Raw genomic sequence first — 15,379 nt, 5'->3', positions numbered from 1 at the left:
GGAACCAGGAGCAAAAGACGTGTAAGAGATGCTTTCTTCCTTGCAGATGTTTTCCCAAGACTTAAGGGAAAGTTCTACTTCAAGAAATTGATATAATACTATCTAAATCTACACGGCCTATGGCTTTAATAGGTACATTTACATGTGAATAGTTAGTTTTGCCTATTTTTTTTTGTTTTTGTTCCCAGTTTCCTTTTGGATTTAATCTATTTCACGTAAGATTAAAACCACTACAAAGACGCAGCAAGCCAAATTAAGCTCACTGTGCTACCTCTGCAAATAAAGCTGTTTTAACAAGCAGCAGAGAGGTCAACGCCAAGGAATCAATACTAACTGCTATCACTAGAAGTACAAAAAAGAAAAACACTACCCCTTCATTCCAATGGGATCTGAAGAAGCTGCAAATTTAAACCTGTAAGTTTTACAGATGAAAAATCTTTGTTTCACATGACAGAGGCATATCTAAATGTCTACTTCTGTCTACATTTCATAATGCTACTGAAATACAAGTGATGTCCAAATATGCTTGGGATACAGGACACTACTCAGGACAAAGCACTAAGCAATGCCTTAAAACTCCATCAGTGTAAATAATACAGAAACCATGGTTTGGGATTTTTTTGGGTGGGGAAGCAGTGGGGGAACTGAGATAACCAACTAACCAATCTTTTCTTCCACTGTGTCAGCATTTCAACAACTGAAGTACCTATAAATGAACCTGACTCTTAAAAAGAATTATCTAAATTAGTATCATTTTGCAAATAAGAGGACATTATTTAAAACAGATGACACAACTTTCTTCGTCCTTTCTGCTACAACTAACTGCTCCCATGATTTCTAAAACACTTCCCTGTTTTACACAGTAGTCCCAGTTGTAAAAAACAGGGAAACTTTCCCTTCCTTCAGGCCAACGGAAAACCAGAATCAAACACTTTTCAACAAGCTGACCAGAACACTGCAGGTAAATATAAAGAAGAACCATAAATTACATATTTTTATGCACCCCACTCCCAAGACACCTAACTAATAGAAGAACCAGCTGAGGTACTAATGCAGATGTGACCTAAGAAGCCTCAGGCACAGATAATCAACTAACCTGTGCAACTTAAAAGGCAACACAAGCTCCCAGCTGCTGGCTTCTCTTCCCCAGTGCAATAAGATGTAACACATATTCAGTTTACAGTATGATGCCATATTTTGGCTGGAAGGCACAAGAGATATCAATTTAACAATGTGTTAAATTGGAGTGGAGCACCTGTATCTTACTACCAGCCTGCTTGATTTCCCCAGGGCTGGAGGATGTGTCTGTCACCTGGAACGTGGAGATGGGCAGCACAGCCTGACTCATTCTTTCTAAGCTTTTTTAGAACTACCTGGGCACAAGGTCCCCAAGCTGACTGCAGATCCTAGCACCGTGACAGGGCAGGCAGAAGCATGCTCTGAACCACAGAACCATTTGGCTGGAAAAGACCTTTAAACTGCAGTCTAGCCACGAACCTGGCGCTGTCAGGTACATCTAAATCAAACCAAGTGGCAGACTTGGCAGTCACTAAGTGTCTCCCCAAGTGCCATAAATGCACATCTTTTAAATACCTCCAGGTATGGTGACTCAACCAGAATGGTAACCAGTGCTTCACAGAATACTGTAAGCCTCTGAATGAAAATATTTGACATCATTTCCAAGCATCTCTCCCATTATCTCCTCTCACTTGTCTGTGCTGATATGAGAACAGCGGGCATACATTATATCTCAGGCAATCCTTCAAGGGATCGCACCGCAGGAAGAAGCATCAACACCAAGGACAAAAAGGAATGTCAGGGAAGTTTGTGTCTCCTACAAAATGCTTTAAACAACCCTTCTCTGTTGCAGCATGGACTCTAAAAAAACCTCCTATATTCTCTCAAGGTATCTTACTTTCAAATGCAAATAATATGATGTGTAATGAAAGAGAATAAAGCTTTGTTCCCTGAAAATAAAATATGAGAACTGACTGATTTTACCAAACGAGAAAAGAAGGCTGAAGCTCTCACTAATGGCTTGTGTCTGATTTTTAATGCTAAAAGCTTTCTCCACTTAGTTTATGAATTTGGAAGGGAGAAATTAAAGAACAAAAGTATGTAACGCATTTTCTCACAGGCATATTGACTCCTACCTTTCCTGTGAAGATAACCTGCACGTTTCAGTTTTCTGCATTTCAAGATTTTGTCACCTTTTGGAGCAGCAAGAAAGGAGACATTGCTGAAAACATCTTATATTATCTAGATTAACCTTGTGTTCACTTCTTCCCCACACAAATAAATGCCAACATACCAAACCAAATCATTCCTCTCTGACCTCCAAGTAAGTACTATTGCTTGAAAAAATATATTCTGTTACTGCTTGAAAAAATCTACTGTATTCCCACCCCCTCCAACCATTCCTCTGTAAAACAGTTCATCTTAAAAATACAGTGCTGTCACCTTCCCTTGTGAGGTTTCTGCCATTGCTGTCACTATGGAAACAATCAGAACATCAGGTATGTCAGTAAGCACAATTTATAAAATACGAAAGCACCAAAGGTAGATATTCTACATAAAACCCAATCAAGACAAAATTAGTGTGTTAGCAAGGAAACATTTAATTTCATATGATTTCCTAGAGCAACGCTGCAGTGAGCTACAGCCAAGGAGAGAGCTGCCAGTGCAGCATCATGCATGAAGTCACACAGCCAAAGGCTGTAACAAACTGCCAGGACAAAGGGTTGTAATCAACCCTTTTCCTCCATTTAAAACACAAAAATCCAACGGTGAAGAAATGTCAGTATATCCCTAAAACATTACACCAACATAAGAAATACTGCAGGACATACAGATATTTGTTTCTCTGACACTTAGAAATAAATTAAGGAAGACCCTTTCAGTTTGTTTTGCCTGTCTCTCAACAGTGCATTCAGTCATATTTCCCCGTATTCATCACCTTTGTTCACATCCACATCAGAAACAAATTACTCATAGCTTCCCAACCAAAGATTTAAAGCAGTTCTTACAGAAACATCCGTTATAGAGCTTGGCTGGGTGGCTATTCTGTTGAGTTGTAGTTACAGCAGTGCAAAGTAGAGTTCTTATTATCGCTGCAAGATGGGGCTCATCCAAACCCCTACGTGCAGAAGATGCGGTTCTCCCCTGTTCCCAAAGCTCAGCACATACTTCACTTTGACACATTGACTCAATTACAGCACTCAGGATCCTCAAGAGAAAAAAACCAGCTTTTTGAGACACCTCCCTCTCTACCACACACATTCCCCGTGTGCTTATTTAGAAGCTCATTGACTTTCATCATCACACCGTTCTCTCACACATTACACTGATGCACCTACCCCTTCACACTGCTGCTTCTCCTCACCTCTACTCTCTTGGAAAGTAAGCAATTACCGTACCTCAGATTCTGCTACTGAAGTTACAATACAGACAACAAAAGCAAGAGGGACCTCTTTTTTTGACAAGATAAAATATTTCAGCTCAAGAAAAAAGAGCAAGAAAACAGCTCAAGCACAAGCTAAGAGTCATAGAGCACTAGGAGAAGAGAGAACAGGCATGAAGCTGTAAAGTGCTTTTAAAACATTGTGGAGCCAAAAGTGACAAACATAAAGAACTTTTGCATGTACTGTATGACTTCTGCAGAATTGAATGTGTCACTGAGATCAGCAGGGGAGATCATTACAAAATCCCTTGTCATACACAGAAGGAACTTCTATTCTTCAGGTATTTAAAAAGAAAGCTAAAGACACAGCAAACTCAGGTAAACATTTTCCTGAATAAGAAGCCTGCACCATGATTTAAGGTACTTGAGTTTACTACACAGCGACTTCCTAGGTGTAAGAAGTTGATTTTATCTTTTCGCAATGCATTCATGCAAACATGACTTCAGCAGTCAACGCGTGAAACTCTTGCCATCCACATGCCTTGAGAAAAAGTCTGGGGCAGGAAAACTGTTTCAATATTTCCCTGTGATGGTGGATATAACAAAAATAAGAACTGTTTTTACCAGAAGTAAAACAAGTACTTTGTTTTAATGGAGAAAAGTACCCCCGAAGTGTCCTTAACCTCACTACAAACACCATGCCCTAGAAACTCAATGTGGCAAACCTGCGCTACACAGAAACAGAAGAGTTTCACTATCCCTGATTCCACAGAAAAAGACAGGATTATTGCTTATAAAAGGGTAGGCAAAAGAAGCAAATACAGAGCTGGAGAGAAGAAAGCAATCCTGCTCAGTGGAAAAAGGTACCTGAAGTCTGAAATACATATACATTTAATCTTCTTGGGCTGTTCTTGCTTAGTACAACCAGAAAACAAAACTGTATCTATTACTTCTTCCCTTCTTTGCTTATTGATAAGCAAACTGAATATCTTCTTACTCTAGGTTCTTGGAGCTTCTTTCTAATAGAGTAATGACAATAGAAAAGCCACAACATTGAATAGCAAGCATCTGCTATTTTCTTGGACTTCCATGCATCTTCTAACAGCACCCTGAACTAGAAAACAATCTTCATACACATGCTCAAGGTTCACATGCAGTATAACAGAGCTACAAGTGTTCACACTGAACTTGCTTCCAATACTCTGATACTCTGTAACAGAGCAACAAGAAAGCAAATAAGCTTCAGAAGACCTATTTATTTTGGAAACTGACAGCGATTCTCAGTCACCTAGCAGTTGTCTTCAAAGAAAATAAACAAAATTCAAAGGTTCCTACCGATTCTGAAAGAATCGGCGCTGCTCGGGAGCCAGCACTTAACACTGCCTACATCCCAACACAGCTCTGTTGGAGTCCAGCAGGCTCTCCAGAGGAATCACACACTACCAGAACAACTGGCAACATCAACATGCAAAAACAAGTCCCCATTGTATGTGGTACACCCCAGTTATTTCAAATATCCTTTCATATTACCATAAGATAACTTGCTTGGCAAAAATGTCAAGTAGAAAAAAGACAGGATAGAATGTAACTTTTCACTCAGTAAATAAATTATTTCTATGAACAAATTGCATTGATGACATTTGTGCCCTTTTTCTTTGGCATAAATAAAGTAGTTAGTCTGCTGAGAAAACAGAACCTCTAAACCCAAATGAAGTTTGCCATCCATTCAGAGAAAGAATAAGATGACAATCATGTGGCATACATTTATCACACATTTAATGCAGTTCTGGAAACTGGAGATTGTTGGCAACAAGTACAGTGTAAGAAGCTACACAAAACAAAAGGAAACACCTGAAAGCATGACTGATGGCAAGGAGTTATTCCCAAGGAAGAGCTGAGGAAGTAAGGACAGCTCTTCTCAGCAATTTTTCAGACCCAACACATATTCAAAGCTGCTATTTTGTGGGATCTCCCTCCTGCTCTCGCTAGTCCATGGGAAATTCCATCTCTGCCAAACAAACGAAGGGAAACTGAACTGCAGATTCCATTAACTTGAACTCTGAAACAGCAACTCTGCTACTGTGAGCCACTGACAGCTGGGAACAATCCTGCCAACGTGGGAGAGACACCAAATTCAGTGCAATACCCACCCTCACACAGTCCCACCCACCCGAGTCCACGATGGCCAGCACATCTGAAAGGATCACAAGGATACTCACTACTGCTTACTGGAGAGAGAGGTGCCTGGTTGAAAAAAATTCCTCAGCAGGAAGGGCCTGCTTCAGGCAGTTGCTGATAATACAGCCCTACCTACCTAGAGCTCCCAGCAGAACAGAAGTCCGCGTTCAAATCTGGTGTTTCCAACACAGAGGCCCAAAGCTTTGTCCCACACCTGAATTTCTGGTGTGAGTGAGGATCTCAAATGGATCTTAGAAAGCTTTCCTGCAGCAAACCTGAGTACTTAAAACCACTTCCAAATCATCAGTTCTCTTGGTATGGAAAAGGAAGTGAAAATGTAGTACGTTACTTAAGGACTCCAAAGATCCCTCTACAGATTCTACACGCATGAAAAAAGATATTCAGGCCTTCCTGCATCATGAATCAAAGCACAAAGAAACAGATACCACCAAACAGGAGGGATGAGCAATCAGCTTCTTTTGATACCTAAAACTACATTGCTAAATCCAGTGATGTTTGTATCTGGGCTCATCAAGCTGTCTGATTAAAAGAACCTGGCTTGTGCATTATATATTGCTTTTGAAGCTGCACAAAGTCACTGCCCATCTACAGTTCAGCCAGTCACGTGGATATGGCAAAGAGTAACTCATTCAGCAGGGTGAGAGAAATGACAAGAGGAAAGAACCAACTTGATGCAGATTCCTTAGACTGTCTATTTTATAAAAGCATCACATTGGGAAATGAAGGAGTTTGCTTGGGATGTGGGGGAGGTTTGCCTCTTTTTAAGGAATCCATGTTTTCTAGGTGACAAGCACAAAAACACATGGCTCGTCAGTAACTGCCCTTACAGTTTTCAACATATAAGAGATTTACTGGCTTCTAGGGCCTTGTCTACAATAGCAAGCTTTAGAAGAAAAAACCCAAAATGCCATTGCAGCTCAGCTCAGTAGTATCACTAAGTCTCACATGATTTAGCCACTAATGGTAGAAAGACTAAAAATGCTTAGCCTCAAGAGGACCATGGTAATTGCTGAACTCAACCTTATTAGAAACGATTATTCTCTACAACCCCCCCAGGTACAGAGAATTATTCCTTATGATTATTTAATAAAATTACAATTTCATAACTGTAACTTCTTCCAGGATGGATACTTACATCTACCTGCCACCTCTTAAATTAAACTTATTCCTTGCTTGCTTGCTAATCTTTCTTCATATTGTATTCCTCATAATTGCACCTCACCACTTCCTGATAGAGGAAACATGCCAAACCAAATGGAATTTAAATTCAACGCATACTGTTGTGTCAAATGTCACATTTCTGACACACAGAACTACTTCTGGAGCTGTATGCAGTAGACTACTGATTTTAGTGTCCTTCAGTTAGGAGACTGTAAAAAGTCCTTGGTCAGATAGGGTCTTATTAAAATCACAGAGCAAGAGAATCACAGAACAAGATCTTGCTTTACCAGACAAATTTATTTATACACAAAATGAGGAGGAGAATCTTGCCTTGCCTTTCATGATTTCAAAGATACACCCTGAAATTTAGCAGGTTGATGGTTAATGCAGTCTCATGGAAAAAAGATGAATATAAGCATTACAATATCACATATTTACTTTCATCTACCCTTCTTCAGAGTACTAATAACTTCCTATAAACAAAGCTTTGTTTATTTCCTATAAACAAAGTTTGACAGTCCCTTTAGTCACTGCACTGTAACATGCCTGGCACACTCAGTATTTCACTGAGTGAAGGGGAAGGTTTTGAAAAACTCTTGATAAGTACTCACAGCAAAGTAATGATGTTAAATTTACTCCCCATCTTATGAACAGTCTTGTTGATTTGATAAAAGCCTGTTCAGTTAATGCTCAGGTACCACAGCTACCTTCAGAAGACAGCTGATGTGGTAAACATTAAATTTTATGAGAAATTCACACGACTATGTAGGTCACAGGTAGTCATGCATGTCCCTCAGCTATCCCTTCCCTTGAAGATTACAGGCTGGATATTGTACTTTTATCTCTTATTTTCAGGGTCTTAGAGATTTCTCTGGCTCTAAATTCAGATCTGTTCAAGAGATGAAACATGCCTACCTTTCTGCTTCTCTGGTCTCCAGTGCTGCAGACTGCCACACAATTTATACTAAGCCAGAGTCTCACGGTGTTTTGATGGCTGACACTCAGAGTTTTATGAGCTGGTAGATTAGACTTTCTCCACTGCAAACCTAGATACAGTTTACGGTGACAGGTTTGGCAAGTCTGAATTTATCAGTTCCTCTCAACATAAACCTGCATCAAAGAGGATGGAAGTTAAGCACTCACCTTTTCAGCAGTGCCTTTGTTCAGAAGCCAACACACAGAGCAAAGTCAACAATGCCTGGCTCACAAGCACACCCTCCAGCTGGGGAAAAAAAAAAAAAAACCAGAATGGGTCTAGATTAGAGATACACAGGAAAGAAAGATCAAAGAGTACTTTATTTTATACACATATGAAGAGCATTGCACACAGGCTGTACAACCAACTGCTTTGTTCTAAACAGAAAATATTCAACAACACAGTGCACACACTATTGTGTCTCCCTAAAAACATGTCAAGTGAAAGCAAATGCAGCATTTCTCAATCACTGAAATCAATCCCCAAGTATATATAGGGAAAAGCAGGAAGAGAAAGAATGTGCTAAGAACCCCTTGATTTGTTTTTAGAGTTGACAGTCCACTAGGCAAGAGAGTTCTAACTTCCTTGATTATAACTGCCAGAGAACTTGGCTTTAAATTTCACATAAATACATATCTTCGTAATGAGATAGTTAAAACACGCCCCCATAGGAAGTCCTCAATACCAGAGCTCAGACAGCAACTGAAATTTTTGTGTAGACTGCGTAATAGCAGAATCACAGAATATTCTGAGCTGGCAGAGATCCACAAGGATGCTGGAGTCCAACTCTGAAGTGAATGGCCTGTACAGGGATCAAACCCACAGCCCTGGTGTTACCAGCACCATGCTCTGACCAACTGAGCCGACCCTGGGGATATGTAGAGACCATGTATAGAAATTAAATGGAACAATATAAATTGCAGTCTTATATTTGTGTTTGAAAATGAAGATTCAGGGGTTTTTGCTTTGCAAAGGGATATCCCCATACTGGTACACTTTCCAAATTCTTTAAATAATCTCCTCAAATTAATTCCAGGGCTGCCTTCCAGCCTGCAGGAATTACCTGGCAAATGCCAAGCACAGGCAAGTTCTTTCTCCACCAAGTTGGGATCTGGGGCTGCAGCAGCTCCATGTGATGGCTCCTCATTGTCCATCTCCACCACACCAGAGCCCAGCAGGCACCTGGCACCTACTCAGACAAGTTACCGAGGGGAGCAATGAACCTGAATATGTTTTACTATTTACCCTATGGCACCAGCCAAACAGAGCAGCTTAGGGCTGCTCCCTGTCTGTTCAGATGCAGCCAAACTGACTTTCTGAAAGGAGTTTTAAGATGCACTTTATTTCATTAACAAAAACTTCTCTGCTGCCTTCCTCTACATTAAAAAGGTTTCAGTCCTGTTCATCCCATCCCATCCTGTGCAGGCTGGCCACACACAACACAAACAGTAACCCACAGTCCGGGAGCTCCCTGAACCTTCCCCATTAGATGCAAACAGGAACAAACCAGTGCAACCAGACCTCTGTATCTGGGAGTGGTTTGCTCCCACTTATCTGCAGCTACAGCTTTTAAGCAGAATGCAGCAAGACACCACTTTTGAAAAATCATTCCCGAAACTTAAGCACCTTTCTTCTCCCCTTATACCTTTTCGTACTGTTTGCCCAACTGTTCCTTTTTAAAACACTTTTTCCTGAAGAAAGGCAGTATCTAAGATTGGTATGCAATAATATAGATTTGAATCAGCAGGAAGCATTAGGGAGGCAATATTAAAGATCTAAGAGAGGCTGCCAACTTGCCCTAATACCTCAAAAGCAAACATAAATTAAATGGGTAAAAGAAATTTCCAAATTATTTAATCCATTTTCATTAGAAAACTGACTCTTTGATGTTAGATTATTTCCTGAATATTTCTACCATTCCTCTGTACTACATATTTGTTTTTTATATATTTGCTCTACCAATCTTTCCTTTGTGCAGACTGTTCCATACTTTATTATATTTTATAACCTCATTCCCTTGTTTCTAGTTATGCCCCTTCCCACTCTACTCATTTAATTAGTTTCTAGCTTTCAAGTTTCCACGTTTCAAATATTTGTAGACTCTTATCACATCTCTCAGCTACACTTCTGGTTATCATATACCCCAAGAAGGCATGTGTGCCTGTGGGTCCCTTGGTCTGTACTCCTTTGCCATTTTGTCCCTCCAATCTCTTCAGCTCATTTATATCTATCTAAAACCAAGAAGTTTGGGCCCATAAAACTTGCAAGCTGACTCTCACAGTTGTTCAAGAAGGAACTTCTCTTCAATTTTTTTAACTCAAAACCATATTAATTTACCTCTTGCTATCATGATGCACCTGTAAACTGATTTATCTGCTGTACGGCTTTTCACTCCACAAGTTTCTGGCGCTTGAAAACACTAGTGATTTTCCAGTTCCACTCGTTCCCTGGAGCACACACAAACATTTCTGGTTAAACCTCTTTGACTGAATTCTCCCCAGTGCCTCCCCACGGGTGGGAAGTACTTTATATTGACACTCTCTGATTAGTTCTACTATCTCTAGTTCCTCTGTGAGTGTCTTCATAGCTGATTCACTTCTAACATTCGGCATCTTACAAGTTAGAAAGATCCCAGCCTCTAATACAGGTGTAAAACCATCCATTTTTCAGTAAGACACAACAATACAAGGGCTCCACATGCCCAAACAGAGTATTTTTCAGCAGTACTATGTTTACATTTCTGTGACTTCCTGTTGAGAATTTCCTACTCTCAGCCTAAATTATCTAAGGCAAAAGATCAAAACACACGATGTGACGTCTCTTAAGCCAGTCACGATACACAGTTCACCTGTGGTGCTGTCAGAAGGCAGCAGCTGTCTCCCTGCTCGTCCCTTCCCCACATCAACCAGCTGTGTGTTGCCTTTGTCGTGCCACCACTGCCCTGTGGTGAGCCAGGTTACTTTTCTACCTCGGATTCGAGGCATTGTGCATCTGCACAAATGCTTGTAATGGCACTCTGCACAGATTTTGCAGGGACAGAGAGAGGGACTGTGAGAGAACTCACACCATGGAAAATGGCCATCGGGTCCTGTACTGAGTCCCCACTTGTAAGCATCACCTTAGCGTCAGAAAGTAAGCCTGAAATCCTCTAAGTGGGAAGTCTGCAAAATACCAGACTTCTCAGAAAAACACAGAAAGAGAATCCTTAAGACCACGTGAACAACGCTGAAGATTTCTTCATAGCTGAGGGGACAAGATGAATTGAACACAAGGTAGATCTGTTAGGGAGCCGAATTCTTTCAAGGATTAGAAAAAACTTGCTGGAGTAAAGGAATGCAAGAACCCACTGTTTACTGGAACTTTGTTTTTCGGGTTGTTATTAAATAATGGCAAAAGAAAGCAAAAACTGAAATAAAATTTCATCTGGACACAACTTTGAGTGAGGTGGGTTGAATACACAGAATAATGTGCATTATTTGAAAAAAATCTAACGAAGAGAACTCTCGGGGCAGTCTGGGACCATAGCAACCAAGAAAATGAGAAAGAAAGAAATAAAAAGCAGAGAGAGAGGTCTTTACCTGTGAGCTATAAATTTCCTGTCGTTACTCTGTAAGAATTTATGTTATCTGTCAGTGAAAACAGTCACATGATCAGCACTGTGAAAAAAGTAAACATGAACTTTTGGGAAAAAAAACCCCATTATATATATAAACATTCTCTAGCATACACTTTCTAAACGTTTCCTTCACCTTTAATGTATTTAAGTCCAGCTTGACTGAAGCAATATATAGCAGAAAGAAAAACCCTCAAGAAAATTCAATGAAAATTATCAGGGCAAAGAATACACCTAAAATTAAAGGGAAACTATACAGAAACAATTTCAGTACCCTTGAAATCACAGACAACAGGCCTGGAATCAGTGACACCTAAAGCATTTCCAACACATTTGCCTGTTATCTCTGCTAGTATCCTCCAAGACAGAGTATGCTGGTTTCTAGGCAATCCAGTCTACTGCTTAACTGCCTGCGCTGTTGGAAAGCTTTTCCTGAATTCTAATCATACAATTTATGCCCTTTACTTGTGAGCTGTGTGAACACAGAAGAGAATTTTTCTCTTTGCAACACACTTAAAAATTTTTAAATTATTGTAACTTCTCCAGTCTGAATAATCCTGATTGTTCTATTCTCTCCTGGTACGTGATGTTTTCTTTGCTATTACTTTCTCCTGAGCTACTTTCTGTTGGCCTTCATCTTTCCTGAAAAATGGTGAGCAAAAATATCTGCAGCAGTCCACTGTTCCAGAACACAGTAGAGAGAAAGACTACAACAGTCCTACATGAACTGAGTTCAGACTGGAGCAATTTCTTGGTCTGTTTCTTCCATTGATCAATTTTCTGTAATACAAACAATAAAAATTCTATCACTTCCTCCAAAACAACTGATTAGGTACTAAGAACAGAACACTGTACTACACATATCACTACTATGACTAGATACAGCATTCTCTTCTCCTTTTTTATTTCTCATCAGTGCATTCCATGCCTCAAAGCAAGCCAGAAAGGAGAATGGCTGTTAAACATGATATCAAACGATATCAAAGAAACAAAGTAATAAAATGACAGCAATCTTTCTTTATTGCACCTGTGCATGGATATATGCCATAACACAGTAATTATGACCACACTTAAAAATGTCACCTACTGTAAGAAACAGGAAACAGTATTTTGCGACCAAATTGTTGAGAACACGTCATCATTCGTTTGAACGATATTCTCACTTCTATTTACATTACAGCGCACACCAAAAGGCTTCAGCCAAGGTTAGGATTGTTGTATATTATGACTCTACCCAAACACACAGCTGCCCTTTTTACAAGGGCATGTAGTAATAGGACTTGGAGGAATGGCTAAACTGAAAAAGGGTAGGTTTCATTTCAGAAGAAGTTCTTTACTAGGAGGCTGGAGGGGCACAGCACCACGTCACCCAGAGAAGCTGCAGATGCCCCATCCTGGAAGCGTTCAAGCAGGGCTGGATCGGCTGTGAGTAACCTGGGCTCATCCCTGGTCATGGCAGGAGGGCTGGTAACTGGCTAAGGTCTCTTCCAACCAAAACCATTCCAGGATTCTAACAGTATCTGTATACGTAATCAGATTTCTGTACGCCTAACAAAGACAGATGCCTTTTCAAAAGAAATGGATACAGTACACAAGTAGAACAGAACTATTGTCAGAATTTTACACAAACAGAACCGAGACAGCAATGAAGTGAACTACCAAAGTTCACACGAAAAGCAGGGCAGGAGGCCTAGATCCGATTTTCTAATCGCAGTTACAGCTCATTGACCACAAAACAATCTCCTGTCCTCTCCCTTATCACCAAATAACACACACATATGGTGCCTGCACCTAACGCTCGTTCACACTAATAGTGGTGTTTGAACAACACGCAACAATTCTCCAAAACAGAGCAAGAAATATTTTCTTTCTTTACCATCCTGCAATTAGGAAGCCAACCAGTATCACTATTTTCACTCTTCCTTCTTCTCCAAAGTTCATGCCAGTTCATACCAAAGGCCTACAGAAGCAGGGTTTAAGTGAACAGCTCATTTCACAACTGAAGGAAACCAGGAACTCTGTCACTGCAGTCCACCTCCAGCAGCTGGTTGTTAAATCAGGAGAACTAAAAAATTGCTTTAGTTTCTTCACCCTTAAAACTACAGTATGATGGAGTGCTGCACTAGGACAGCTGGAAAGAGAAAAATCACACCTTAAGTTAAAGCACAGACTTTAAGAAATAAAGAAGTAACCAAAAAAAACCCAAGCCAGCCACAGACATTTTTATACAGACATTTTCATCAAAGCTTGAAAAGCATGCAGAAACAGCTAAGAGTGGTGTCAGACGTGAGATATGTTTTTTATGAAGAAAATCAGAAATGCTGCAGGAAATGATGGAAAAGTGAACAGCTAAACCAGAAGCTAGGTCAGAAAGGGACATATCCTCAGAGCCTAACAAATCCATCACAAGACTCTAGGGAGATGTTAAAAAACAAGGGGCTTTCTTAGTGTTTTTAACACTCTTTTATGTGACACAGTGCATATATTTACAAAGAAGAGTAATACAGTATGCAGAAACTAAAAATAAAACTGCATACTGAAAAAAGGTCAGGAGCCACAACAGCATTTGATCAGACACACAAAGGTAGCAGACCACAGAATGGTACATCAGAAATTATGTGAGAAAAATTGTTAAGAGTATATTTCAAAAAACAGGGAAGAAACCACTGAGCAAGAGCTGGCAGAAAGCATCACACAGGTTACACTTGTGGCTTAGTGAAAAGCCTAATGCAGTGTTACAGCAAAGCACTATATGCAACAAGCATGCAAAGGAGTGAAGTGCATGGTGGGCACACAGGGAAAACATAACTGGGCACTTTCACGACCTATTTTGTTCACTTCATATTAATGATATCTTTCTAATCACTTTATGTTTGTATCCAGGCAACAGGACGAACCATGCATGCAAGAGATCAGGATACTATTAATATATCTTTAAGCTGGGGCAGATGACAAATTTTTACAGAGGCAGTGAAGAATTCCAGGCCTCATTTCCCCACCAACTGGAAAAAACCCACCCCCAAATCCAAAAACCATCCAAAAACCACGCACCCCCCAGATGATACACCCTGCTGCAATACAGCAGCAAACTACTCCCATCATGCAAATTATCATTCAGTAAGTACCAGTTCCACTTCTATTACGTGATATAATTACTTGCAGAGGATGGAAAAGTATCAGTAGAAGCTAGCAGTAAATGGGTAATTCAGACAATTCATAAATGCCTCAACCTGCTCTCTAGCACATCTGCAGAATCCTGAGAAAAGGAGGAAGACCATGGGCCAGACAAACTTTGTTGCTGCCATGAACCTGATCTGCTGTCCAGCCTTCTCACCTTTAAGTGAAACATTACAGTTCTTGTCCTCATCCTGTGTCTCTTACAGAGCTTTCAACCTTGCAACATCAGAATGATTTACAGAAGATTCCTCCCAGTAAAGATAGGTAACACATGTGAACAGTTACAGGCAATGGGATTTTCTGGCTCATGGAAGAAAGAGTAGCACACCGACCTCTGCTAAATACAGTATCCATCCCCTCTCTCCAAAAGAAATGCCTGTATGCTATTAATATCACAAGATGAAACTCAGCTGTATAAATAAAACCCCTCATTTCAGCTAAGTCTTCATCATCTCTCTGGCATCCACCACAGTCTCTTCACAACAAAACTCTCAGGAGGATCGGCAGTGCAGGGGGGGTTTTTTGTTCAAATGCACTGGATAGGAATGCAAGTCTGGTTTTAAGATCTCCTCCTGGCAACTTAACATTTATGAACAATTAGGTTGGAATTAAGAAGAAAACACATCAAAGCCCAAAGTTCTGTAAGAAATACGCGAGTAAGCATTTGCAAGTCAGCATGGTTTAAAATGGAAGCATACTGTCTGGAAGTCAAGGGGACCCTGCATGCTCTTCCAAGAGACTCTCTGACATACTGGATGACCTCAAGGACATCACTTATCTTTCCCACATTAAACAATATCTCCTTAAATGACCTTGCTAGGTAGCTCATTTCTAGAATTAAAAAATAAATACA

General features: G+C 40.2%; 1 protein-coding gene across 14 annotated transcripts in view; it reads right to left on the bottom strand.

Annotated features, from left to right (window-relative positions):
• Window positions 1-15,379, bottom strand: part of NDST2 (N-deacetylase and N-sulfotransferase 2) — a 133,582-nt gene that overhangs the window by 93,594 nt on the left and 24,609 nt on the right. For 8 of the 14 annotated variants that reach the window (XM_040071813.2, XM_040071819.2, XM_040071818.2 and 5 more), the window contains exon 2: window positions 7,904-7,982. The gene's annotated coding sequence lies outside the window, so the exon portion shown is untranslated. Of the gene's footprint in view, window positions 1-7,675; window positions 7,807-7,903; window positions 7,983-15,379 lie in introns of all 14 variants that reach the window. The other 6 variants (XM_058421614.1, XM_040071812.2, XM_040071814.2 and 3 more) reach the window with 1 other exon arrangement.

Source organism: Hirundo rustica, chromosome 8, assembly GCF_015227805.2.
Source record: "Hirundo rustica isolate bHirRus1 chromosome 8, bHirRus1.pri.v3, whole genome shotgun sequence".
In the NCBI taxonomy this organism is placed as follows: Eukaryota; Metazoa; Chordata; class Aves; order Passeriformes; family Hirundinidae; genus Hirundo; species Hirundo rustica.
This window is presented reverse-complemented; position numbering and strand designations above follow the sequence as displayed.